Raw genomic sequence first — 12,260 nt, forward strand, 5'->3', positions numbered from 1 at the left:
AAGAGCTGATTGGATTATGAAGGCCCTCATTACTGGATTAGGGTTACTATCATGGGATACAGGACTTAATAACAATTAGTTATTGCTGGAGTGGACCCAGATAATGCCCTTTATTTATTCTGTGTATTTACTTATTTGCCATTATTCTGAATTTTGCCATATTATAACACAGAAAGAAGGCTTTCAGCAGATGTGTACCATTTAAACTTGGACCTTCCAGTGTGCAGAACTGTATGAAGTATTTTTTCTTTACTAATTACTCATTCTGAAGTATTCTATTGTAGAAGCACAGTACTAAGACTCAACCATGAGTACTGACACATGTAAACTCAAGTTGTGCCAATAAATCTACTACATAGATATTTCCATTATAATCTAGGTTACTTCTATCCCTACTCCAGGCTCTCTAAACCCACTCCAGGCTCCACAGAGATAAAGATGCTTCTTAACTTTGTTTGTAATAGTTGCTTTTCCCTTATCTATGATTGTACGTGTTTATGAGATTATATGTGAAATTACATATACCTGTGTATGTATATAAACAATATATACTTATACCTATGGAATTGTATAGTGTGCACACTTTTGTATAAGATAATCTCATTCAAAATATTCTAATTTATTGTTTATGCTTTTACATGTCTGTAGGGTCTTCACCAATTAGTGAAAGTGTTATATCATATATGTATCAAATCATTGATCAATTTACCGAGTATTAGTCCATATGGGGTGTCTTAGGAAAATTTTGTGCCAAGATTTTATAAATAATAGCTATCTATCTATCTATCTATCATCTATCATCTATCTAAGTCTATGTATCAATCATAATTCTGGAAGCTGGGAAATTCAAGATCAATATAATGTGAGATTTTGTTTCTAATGAAAGCCTGATTTTTTGTTCATTAACAGCACTTTTTCATTTAGTCTTCACATAGTAAAAGGAGCTTTTATGGACTCCTGTGTAAAAAGGCATTGCTATGGATAGAATGCTTATGTTTCCAAAGATTTATATCTTTTAATTTTAACACTCAACATCATTTCACTAGGGTCTAGGCCCTTTGGGATGGGGTTAGATCTTGTGAACGTAGCCATCATGAATGGTATTAGCTTCTTTATAAGATACGTGCAAAGGAGCTTCATCACCCCTTCCACCTTGTGAAAGTGCAGTGGAAAGTTTATTTCTTTGAGGAATAGGTCCTTACCAAACACCATATCTTCTGGCACCTTGATTTTCTACTAAAAGTCTTTGAAACAGTAAGGAATTAATTTTATAAGTTACTGAGTCTGTCGGATTTTGTTAGACCAGCCCAAAGGATTAAAATGAGGATGAACAGAAATTATCAGAATTCTTCCTTTATGATCTCCCAAAGACCTCACCTCCTAATATTAATTAGGAAGTAGAAAAGTGTGTTATTATAATATTACTCTTTTTATTTAAAAATTTGATTCCATAAATGTATTTTTTAAATTTCTCTTTTAATTTCTTCTTTGACTCAACAGTTGTTCTGGGGCATATTATGTAACTTCCATATATTTATAAATTTTCCATTATTTCTTCTGTTTTTGATTTCTAACTCAATACACTTGCAGTCCAAAATTTATTTGATATTGATTTCAATGTCCTTAAATTTTTCAGCTTTTTGTTGGACTAATATGATCTACCTCAGTGACTTTTCCAGTGCCTATGGGAAAAATATGTGTCCTGTTGTTAAATGGACTAAAGCAGGTTCCAGGATAATCTGTCATAATAGTTTTGCTGCCTGCATGAACTGCCCATATTTGAAAGTGAAGTATTAAAAACTCCTACTATTACTGTATTGCATCTTCATATTTATTAACATCTGAAATATATGCATTTACAATTGTTATATTCTGTTAATCATTAAACCCCTTCATCACTATTTAATGTTCCTCCTAGTCTCATTTTACAGTTTTTGATTGAAAGTTTAACTTGTCTAAATTAAATATAAATACAGATTTCTTTTGATTTTGTTTGGGTGGAATATTTTTTCCACTTGTTTACTTTAAGGCTACATGTCTTTACAAGTGAATTGAGTCTTGTGGAGGCAACATGTAGTTGACTCTTCTATTTTCATTCATGGTCGCACTATGTTTTTTGATTTCAGAAGTTAATCAATTGACATTCAAAGTAATTCTTTATAGGCAAGCAATTAATAAGTGGAAATTCTTGTGGTTGGTTTTTTTTTTTGGTTATTTACTTGATATATTTTTCTTTCTTCCTCTTTTTTTCACTGCTTTCTCTGTGGATTGTGAAATCTTGTGAATCTTTTTAATCTTTTGAGTATCTACTGTAGGTTTATACATTGTGGTTAACTTGAGGATTACATAAAATGTCTTATCGTGAGTTACTTCTAACCGATAACAATTTAATTTTGATCACATGTGCTAACACTACACTTTACCTCCCTTCTCACTTTATATTTTCATGTTACAATTTACAAATTTTTATAAATCATATGTCTTAAATATATTTTATTAGTTTTTTCTTTTAATTTTCATACTAGAGATATAATTGATTTATATACCACAAGTACAGTATTAGAATGTTTGGAGAGACAATGTAATTACTTTTCCAATGAGTGTTATAGTTTCATATGTTCTCATATTGCTAATTAGCATATTTTTCCTCAGTTTGAAAAATCCTTTTGCAATTTCTTTCAACTCACACTTAATGGTGATAATCTTCCAAAGCTTTTGTCAGAGAAAGTGTTTGTTTCACCTCATTTTTGAAAGAAAGGATTGCTATGTATAGTATTCTGGGTTTCCAGATTGTTTTTAGGATTTAGAATATAGTAACCCACTCCATTCTAACCTTCAAGTTTTTACTATTTTGCTGATATTCTTATGGTATCTCCTTTGTCTGTATAAGTCACCTGTTTCCTTGAAGCTTTCAAAAATCTTCTGCTTTCCTTTGGTAATTTGATTCCAATGTGTTTCCTTGTGAGTCACTTTAGATTTCTCATATTTGGAATCCTTTGGCTTTCCTAGATCTCAATTTTTTATTATTGTTCCCAGACTTGGGAAATTTATGTAATTGTTTCCTTTAATATATTTTCTTTCTCTTTCTTTCCAGCCTTTTCTAACACTCTGAAGTACATATTGCTCCATTTGATAGTATTTCATATGTCTCTTAAGCTATTTTCACTATATTTCATTCCATTTTTTTTCCCTATTCTATTGACTGGATGTTTTCCAGTGACTTGTATTTGAGCTTAATGCTCATTTACTCTGCTTGATTTAGTCCTCATTTGAATTCCTCTATTAAATTTTTCAGTTCAGCTATTGTTCTCAGCTATTTGACTTCTTTTTGATACTTTTCAAATACATTTTATTAGTTGAATTTATCAGTTGGTTTATGAATTTCTCCCCTGATCATGGCAGGCATCTTTTTTGTCTTTCTTTTGAATTCTGTGTCAGTTAAATCACATATCTCCATTTCATTGTAGTCAGTTTCTATAGGTTTATCTTATATTCTTGAACACATATTTTTCTTTTTTAATTATTTTCAGTGAATTAATACGGCAATCTTCTCTTTCTGTGCTACAGAAATTTTTTTTTTTTTTTGTAAAAAAAGTGCTTCACTCATCAGTCTCATCAGAGATTTACATTTCCTCTCAAATCTTTGTTCTGGCCCAAACCAGTGTCTCTGCTTAGCACTCAGATAAGATTAGAATGTGTAAAGTCTTTCAGTACTTTGAAACAGATGTGCCAGAAGTGAAGCCCTTTAGATACAACTGAAAATATTTGAGTTTTATATATCTTCACAGAGAACATGAGAGTGGGAGCTTCCAGTTTTTCTGCACCATATTGCAGAGAAGACAAAGAAATGCCTATACTCCTGCTCATTTCCTTTGATTCAGGGAGAATTACTGATGGAAGGAGGGCATTGGGATCTGTTATAGTTTTTATCTAGATGAGCTCCTAGTGCCTTTGAAAGGTGATCGTAATATGGGAGGATATAGCTGACTTGCTGTTAGGTTGCAGGACCTAGTGGGAAGAGGTGGGTCTGGCAGTGTTTATCTCCCTCCCCAGCTTCTCCCTTCTCTCTCTGCTTCCTCATTGCCATACCCTAAGGAGGTTTTTTCACTTTTCCTCTTCCTTTGACTTCTGCCATGGCACCCTGCTTTGGAAGTGGCTGACTATAGATGGAAACATGAGCCAAAAAAAACTTTTCTTTTTTGAAGTTGTAAATGTTGTATACTGTGTCCCAGAAATAATAAAAATAACTAAGACCCTAATTATTTGTTTTTCTATGGTCTAGGAAAATTCAGGAATATAGAATCCCTTAACTCCAAGCAATAGTTTTTAAAAAGCATTATCTCAGGAGAGAGCAGAAATTTTGGTATTTATGTGTGACTAAACTCCTTTCTGGGAGATTCTACAATCCTAACTTAATTACAAGAGTAGAACAGAAGAAAAAGATCAAGAAGTTCCCAGGGGCCAGGGATTTAGCTCAGCGGTTCCGCTGCCTGCCTCGCAAGCGCAACGTCCTGAGTTCAATCCCCAGTACACACACACACACACACAAAAGTTCCCCAATTTCTGTACAAACCCCTGGAGCTCAATAAATTAGAGCTGGAGCTTCAAGTGGCAGTTGGAAAACTGCGTAGACAAAACCCTTCCGGGAAGAAGCTAGTAGATGTAAATGTAAGCACATCTCTGTTCTGATACTAGCTATTGAAGTCTGTTAAAATCAAGCGGTTAAAACAACTTCCTTGTTCTTTAACCCATAGAAGCTAGAAAATGCCAAGTCCTTCCAATCTTAGTGGTAGCATGTTGAGGATGTAGTTACTCAAATAGAAAATATAGAAGTTGTGGTGCTCAGTATTTGGACAACTTCTTTCTAGGAAGAATTGATATACCACCATGTATCACCAATGAAAACATCTTAAGAAATGACTGAGATTCTGTTTAACATTAAAGAGGTCAATTGTCAAGTCCATTAATTCAGTTGATGAAAGTTAGTTTGAATACATACTGTTCAGCAGCAGTTCTGTGATTGTTAATTATTATACAACAGCTCAACTTGAGTAAGAATTACCTAGCAGATTATTAAATTCTGAATGTATCTGTGGATGATTGACATATAGATCACAAACTGAGGAGGGAAGACCCACCCTGACTGAGTAGTAAAAACCAAAAGGCTTGCAGCCTAGAGGCAATACCAAGAAAAAGCAGACGGAAGTCTCCATTATACTTCAGAGGAGCTCCAGTCTTTGCCATTTCCTTTGAATTTTAATCTCCGTTTTTCCAGGTTTCTAGTAGACTCTTCAGCCTCCTAACACAAACTCCTTGGCTTTCTCATACAGACTTGCACCTGTGAGTCTGTGTTGAGCTTCTAGACCTTCAACATTTGACTTCTCTTGGATCTTCTATCTCTAGAGCATGTAGATGGCTATTTTTGATTCTTCTGTTTTTGATCTGTCACCTGGCCATTGAGACTCTTTTGATTCTGATTTTGTAGCAATATATAATAAACCCCTTGTATAATCAAACATATATTTTATATTGAATCTATTACTCCAGAAAACTTCATCTAATACAAATTTGAAGAATGAAACTCTTCAAAGCTGCTTCTTAAGAGAACTTAGAATTGCACAGGTTAGCAAATTCTCTACTGTTCCAAGTAGGAATACTCCTTGGAAATGCTTATGAGCCTGTTAAAAATCACTAAGGAGTCCTTGTTTATCCCTCCTATTCCAAGATCAAAGAATGCATTTACTTTGACAGACATTGTAGACAAATTTCCTTCAGGAAGAATCATTAAATCTGTATTTATGGTTCTGTATTAGAGGGTAGATCTCAAGTAACAAGAAGATACTATTTGGCTTCCAGAAATTCAGTTTTGTAAAAACATGCAGACACTTGACTTTCAGACTCATATGCAGCCATACCCCTTTTTAAATGATAATGGGAGCTTAAAGTTACAGCCCCATACTTGTCCTTTTCAGAAGGAACAAGACCTCTACTAGTTCTCATGCTCTTGTATGATACTACTACAGTACATAGTTCTGTGTTCTAGGGATTATCATGTATGCCTTGTTCTTTCTGCTCCTACAGTAATGTGAATTAAGATCTTAGAGTTAGGGCTTTAAATATGTGGGATTATTCCTTTTCTCTTTAGGTAGAAATTTCTTCTGATTCTGTGGTCCAAAGTCAAGTTGAAGTTTGTTTTAAAGTGTGGATCAGCTTTTCCTACCCATTTGATATAGAAATTTTCTGTAGTTTGCAGATGATATAGTCTAAATGATCTCCAAAATTCCTGTTCTGGAATTAATTGCCAGGTATTAAGAGTTCTATGGGATCTTCAAAAGATGATCATATAATCATGAAAGTGGAATTTTCATGAATGACATTATTGACCTTATAAAAGGACTGTAGGTATTTCACTATATTGGATGCTATTGTGAAAGGAATTATTTGCCCTATTTCTCTCTCAGTGAGTCTGTCATTGGTGTAGAGAAAAGCTATTGAGTTTTGTGTGTTGACCTTGTAACTAGCTACTTGACTGAATTTGGTTATTAAGTCTAGAAGACTTTTGGTGGAGTTCTTGAGGTCTTCTATATAGAGTATCATGTCATCTGCAAATAATGACAATTTGACTTCTTCATTACCTATCTTTATTCCTTTTATTTCTTTAAAATCAAAATGGATTAAAGATCTAAATATTAAAATAGAAACTCTGAACCAGTTGGAACAGAGGTTAGGTAGAACCCTTGAATACATCGGTGTAGGAAAAGATTTTATGAACAAAACCTCAGTTACCCATGAACTAGCACAAACAATCAACAAGTGGGATCTCTTCTTATTAAAAGGCTTCTGCACAGCAAGAGAAACCACCAACAGTGTGAAGAGACAACCCACAATGTGGGAAAAAAATCTTCACCTGCTCTTCCTCAGACAAAGGTCTACTATCTCGAATCTATAAAGAACTTAAAAAGATCAGACCTCCCAAATTTAAAAGGACTGTAGGGAAGTAGTGATCATTCTCTTTTGTCTTTCTAGTCCTTTTGTCATGTGAGGACACAGTTTCATCTCCTCCAGTGAATTCAATAATAAGGAGCCATCATGGAAGCAGAGAGCAGCTCTGACCAGACACAAACCTGATGGCAGTTGGGTGATATAATACTCAGATTCCTGTAGTTTATTATTTATCCATTGCAGAATATAATAGTTTGTAAGTGTAGCATGAAAAGAATGACAGTATGAGCTCTTTAAATCATTTATGATTTTCTTCCAGGGGAAATGGATTCATGCATAGACATTTATTCAGTAAGTAAGGAGTCGGGGTCCTCTTATTCCCTTTTGTTACAGATCTTACTCCTACAATATTTCTTTTCTAATATAGGTATTGAATTCCAGATTTTACTCCTGTCTCTAATAAATTTGGACAAATTCTATTTTTATTCCCACTAAGTTCAAAATATTTAATTTTTCTTGATTTCCAATTGGCCTGTGTGTAGATATGTTGTTTAATTTTCAAATTTCATGAATTGTATATTTTTATCTTGGTTATTGATTCCTATTTTATTGTATTAAGGTTAAAATATTTTTAAAAACTATTCTTTAAATTTCATTCCACTTCGTGGCTTAAAATATACTGAATCCTGGAGAAGGTTCCACATGAGGGTAGGAAAAATTTGTATTCTACTTTTATTTGATGTAAAATATCTTCTAGATGTCAATCACATAAAGTGTTTTTAAGGTCAACTATACTTATAGATCTTCTGTCCACTTAATCTAACATTTACATACGGGGATATATTGAAGTTTTAAAATATAATAATTAATTCATCTATTTCTACTTTTAGTCATGTCTACTTTTCTCTCACAAATTTTGATGTTCTGTTGTTAGATTCACATGTGCTTAAAATTTGTCTTGCCTTTTTAGAATAATTTTTTTTATTATTATAATATAGTACCTCTCTTTATAGTGATACTTTGACTTGTCCTAGAGTCTATTCCCTCCTTTAATTAAGGTAGCTACTTCAATTTACTTAGGATTAGCATATGGAAATTATCATGTGTAAATTTGTTATATATATTTACTCTTTTACCTTTAACTTATGTAAATCTTTAGATATAAAGGAATAATATACATTCTTTTTGTTTTAATTCACTTTGAAAGCATTTTTCTAGTTAATGTATTTAGACTACTCTAAAGTGACAACTGAGGTAGTTGAATTATCAGCTACAATTGTTACTTTTTTCTTTTCGTTGTTGGGGTTTCTCTTTTAATTTCTAGTTCTAATTCAGTGTTTGATATGAATATAATAATTTGCTTTTAGTGTATCAATTTACTTATTTACAAATATTCCAGTGTTCACCCTAGAACTTAAATATACAGTGCAATCTAATGTAAGGCCATTTACCCCCCAAAATTACTAAATTACTATTTCTTTCCAAAGAGTAAGTGCATAGTATCCCCCAAACCTTCTTTTTATCAAGTAATATTATCAGCATTCATTTTAATTAGTCCATATGGCATAATCACATATATATTTGAATATAAGATAAAGGATTAAAAAACAAAATATAAGAAAGTGAAAAAATTATGATATACTATGTGCATGTATCAAGTTCTGATGATAAATGTAATCATGTACTGCAAATATGTACTAATAAAAAAACCACAAAAGGACATAGCTAGACTCAACCACACCATGTCTCAGCTGGCAATAATGGGCTACTTCATCAAAAATGCAAAATTAGTGTTCTTCTCAAGTTTACATGGAACATCACCCAGATAAAGAATAGTCTGTGCTGTAAAAACACATTAATAAATTTAAAAGAAGAGAAATCAGACAATATTTTCTCTTAGAACACAATGAATTTAAACTAAAAATCAGTACCATTAAGATAACTGAAAAATTCCAGATTTTCCAGATTAAACAGCACATTTGTAAATAACACATAAGTCAGAGAAGAAATGTAAAGAGAAATGAAAGCATCTTTTCAGCTGCATGAAAATGAAAATATAACTGTTTGTGATAAGCGGAATGTTAAAGTTCCCTGATACAATTGTATTGATGTTTATCTAATATTTTATATATATTAGTGTTGTTTCACAAAGTTGTATGCAGCATAGTTTGGTGCATATATGTTTCAAATTGTTCTCTTCCTGTTAAATATTCAGTTAACCAATATCGATCTCTTTTTCATCAGCTGTGGTTTGTCAGTCTACTTTTTCTGAATATAGATATTCCTCCTTGTTTTCAGGTTCCTATCACATGGAGTAGTATTTTGGATCCTTTAGTTTTGTAGTCAATAAATTTCTTTTGGGGTTAAATGTGGTTCTTGTATACATCAGATAGTTGGATTTTGTTTCTTGATCCATTCTGCTGTATATTTTTATTAGTAAATTGAGACCATTCATATTGATAGTTATACCTTATAGATGTTTACTTATTTCTGTCATTTTATCATTTTCCAGTTGCTTTTTCCTTTCTTTATGTTCTAATTAATTGCATGTATTACCATTCTTTTTATTGAACTTTCTTTTGTCATTATTAGCTTCATTATCTCTTTCTAGGATATCCTTGAGAATTCTTTGGTATGTTGGTTTGGTGGTCATGAATTTCTTTAGGTGCTCTTTATTATGGAAATATCTTATTTCTCCATCAGTTTGAAAGATAATTTTGCAGAGTATATCAATCTGGGTTGGAAGTTATTTTTGCGGGAGATTGAAAAACTTAATTTCAAGTTCATGATTTTAAGGCTTCTGTTGGGAAGTCTGCTTTCTTGATTTTTTTTCAATCATGATGGGTTGTCCTTTGTATGTGATTTGTTACTTTTCTATAGAAGCTTTTAAAGTTATGCTTTTATGTTGTACACTGGTTATTCTAATTATTTTGTGGTGTGGAGTGACTTTTTTTTTCCTGATCATGGATATTTGAGATTTAGTATGCCTCATTTATATGTGTGCTGATTTTTTCCACATTATCAGAGATCCCCAATGAAGACCCCACCCCCTGTTTAGATACATGTTGTGGAATGAAGACAAAGATAAATAGTAAAGGAAATGAGGCCCAGGAGGTTAGAGCTTTTAGTGAACAGAGGCCCTGGACCTCCAGAGTTTCCAGTATTTATTGAGCACAAAGCAGCAAGAGGGCTTATGGTCAAGTATGTGGGGTGATAAATAGAGGTGCTGACATGAGTGAGGCTTAGCAAGAACAAAACAAAGCTTTCTTGCAAGAAGTGAATTATACATTAATGGGAACTTGTTCTTTCCCTTAGATTAATATTAAATTTTATAGAAGATGAGCAAGAATCATGGGGTCTTCAGCTACAGATACTATCAGCTAATACAGGAGCCACTGTGTAGTTGAACTGGGTTGGTCTTGGCATGGCCAGTGGCACATAGAGTTCTCTTTCTTCATGCCAGCTGCAGTCATTAGGCTGTGAGGTTAAGTCTCAGACCAGTTCTAAATTATAAGTATAAGCCAATTGTGATAAGTCAATTGAATATAATCAAAGCCTGTTCAACACCATCTTAAGATGGTATCCTTCACACATCTGGAAATTTTTCTGCTATTGTTTCTGTAAATCATCTGTTTTATAAATGCCTTTTATTTAGCCTTCTGATTTTTCATTAATTCCGATTATTCTCAGGTTACTCTTCTTTGTGTCATCTAGCCACTGTTGGATCCAGTTTTCATGTTCTCTTGTTTTTAAGGTGTCTCATTAATTTATCGACAATCACACACCTGTCTTTCAGATCTGACACTCTTTCCTCACATTAGTCATTTCTGCTGCCCATTTTTTTTATCATATTTTTAATCTTATGGATTAACAAATTACACTCAAACAAAGGATACATCACAGGGAGAAATGTGCTTACTAAAGAGATATCTACAGTAGTGACAGTTTTATATCCTAATTGATACACACTCTCAAAACCAAAAGAAAAGAACAAATAAAAGATAAATGGACAAAAACAAAGAAAAATCAAGCAACAAGATGACTCCAAAAATTCATAACTGCATAAAAGTTGATGTTACAGGCACTGAAATGGTTGAATTTCCACACAAAGAGCTTAAAAAAACAAATGATTAAAGTGAAAAAATAAAAAAAGGAGAAAAAAACCAAAGAATGAAGCAATTGCTGAGAAGTTCAGTGAACATGAAGAAGATGTAAATAAGCAGTTGTATAATTCAGTTATTAGAGTGAATAAGGAGTTTAAAGTAGATAAATGTAAGCAGATGAAAGAAGTACGGAGGAAAAGTGGTGCATGCTTGTGATAAAAGTACTCTGGGAGGCTGAGGAAGAATATTGGAAATTTAATCTCAATTTGGACAATTTAACAAATTACTAAAACCAAAATCTCACCACCAAACCTGCATTGGAGAAAACATTCAAGGAAATCCTAAACAGAAACTTGGAGGTCAATATAACCAATGAGAGCAAAGAAAAAAATACTGTTCAGGAAAGTAAATAAAAAGAAAATAATAAAGAAATAGATTAGTGGAAGACTATATAATAAGAGGAACCAGCAAATTACCTTCAAGAACTACAGTCAATGTAAATGGTCTTAACTCTCCTATCAAAAGACACAGACTGGGGCTGGGGATTTAGCTCAATGATTCCTGTGCCTGCCTCAAGTGCAAGGTATGGAGTTTGATCAATGGTACCAAAAAAAAAAAAAAAAAAAAACACCACAGACCGGCAGATTTATAACAAATGAAAGAAAGAATAAAAGGAAGGAAGAGAAAGGAAACCTAACTATATATTATCTGCAAAAGACAGCTCAAACACACAAAAAAATCACAATCTGAAAATGAAAGTGCCTTTGTATAGGCACAATTTACATTTGCTAAGCTCTGAAAAGTTTCTATATCCATCCATGGATGAATGGATAAAGAAAATATGACATGTATATACACTATAGATTTTTTATTCAGGCATAAAGAAGAATGAATTACCAAATTGTTTCTCTGGTGTGAGAAAAAATATTAAAACAAGGACCAAAATGTAAATGGACATTGTGAAATAGGAAGAAATGTTCAAAGGGGAAGAGGAACTAAGGAGGGGGGTGGGGGGAGGGAAAGAAGGGAAAGAAAGAAATAATGGAAATAAAGCTTCTGTAAATAGGAAGGAGTGGAGGGGTGGAAGGGAGGGAAGGGATATGGGAAAAAATAAGAACTAAGATATATCACATATAGCTACAAATTCCCTATGATGAATGTGATTATAATGTTCACCTAAATTAAACTCAATGAGTATAAAAAGAGGAATGAATC

Source organism: Heterocephalus glaber, unplaced genomic scaffold, assembly GCF_053883595.1.
Source record: "Heterocephalus glaber isolate CG9 unplaced genomic scaffold, H.glaber_assembly_v1.0 deba00000122, whole genome shotgun sequence".
Taxonomy (NCBI): Eukaryota; Metazoa; Chordata; class Mammalia; order Rodentia; family Bathyergidae; genus Heterocephalus; species Heterocephalus glaber.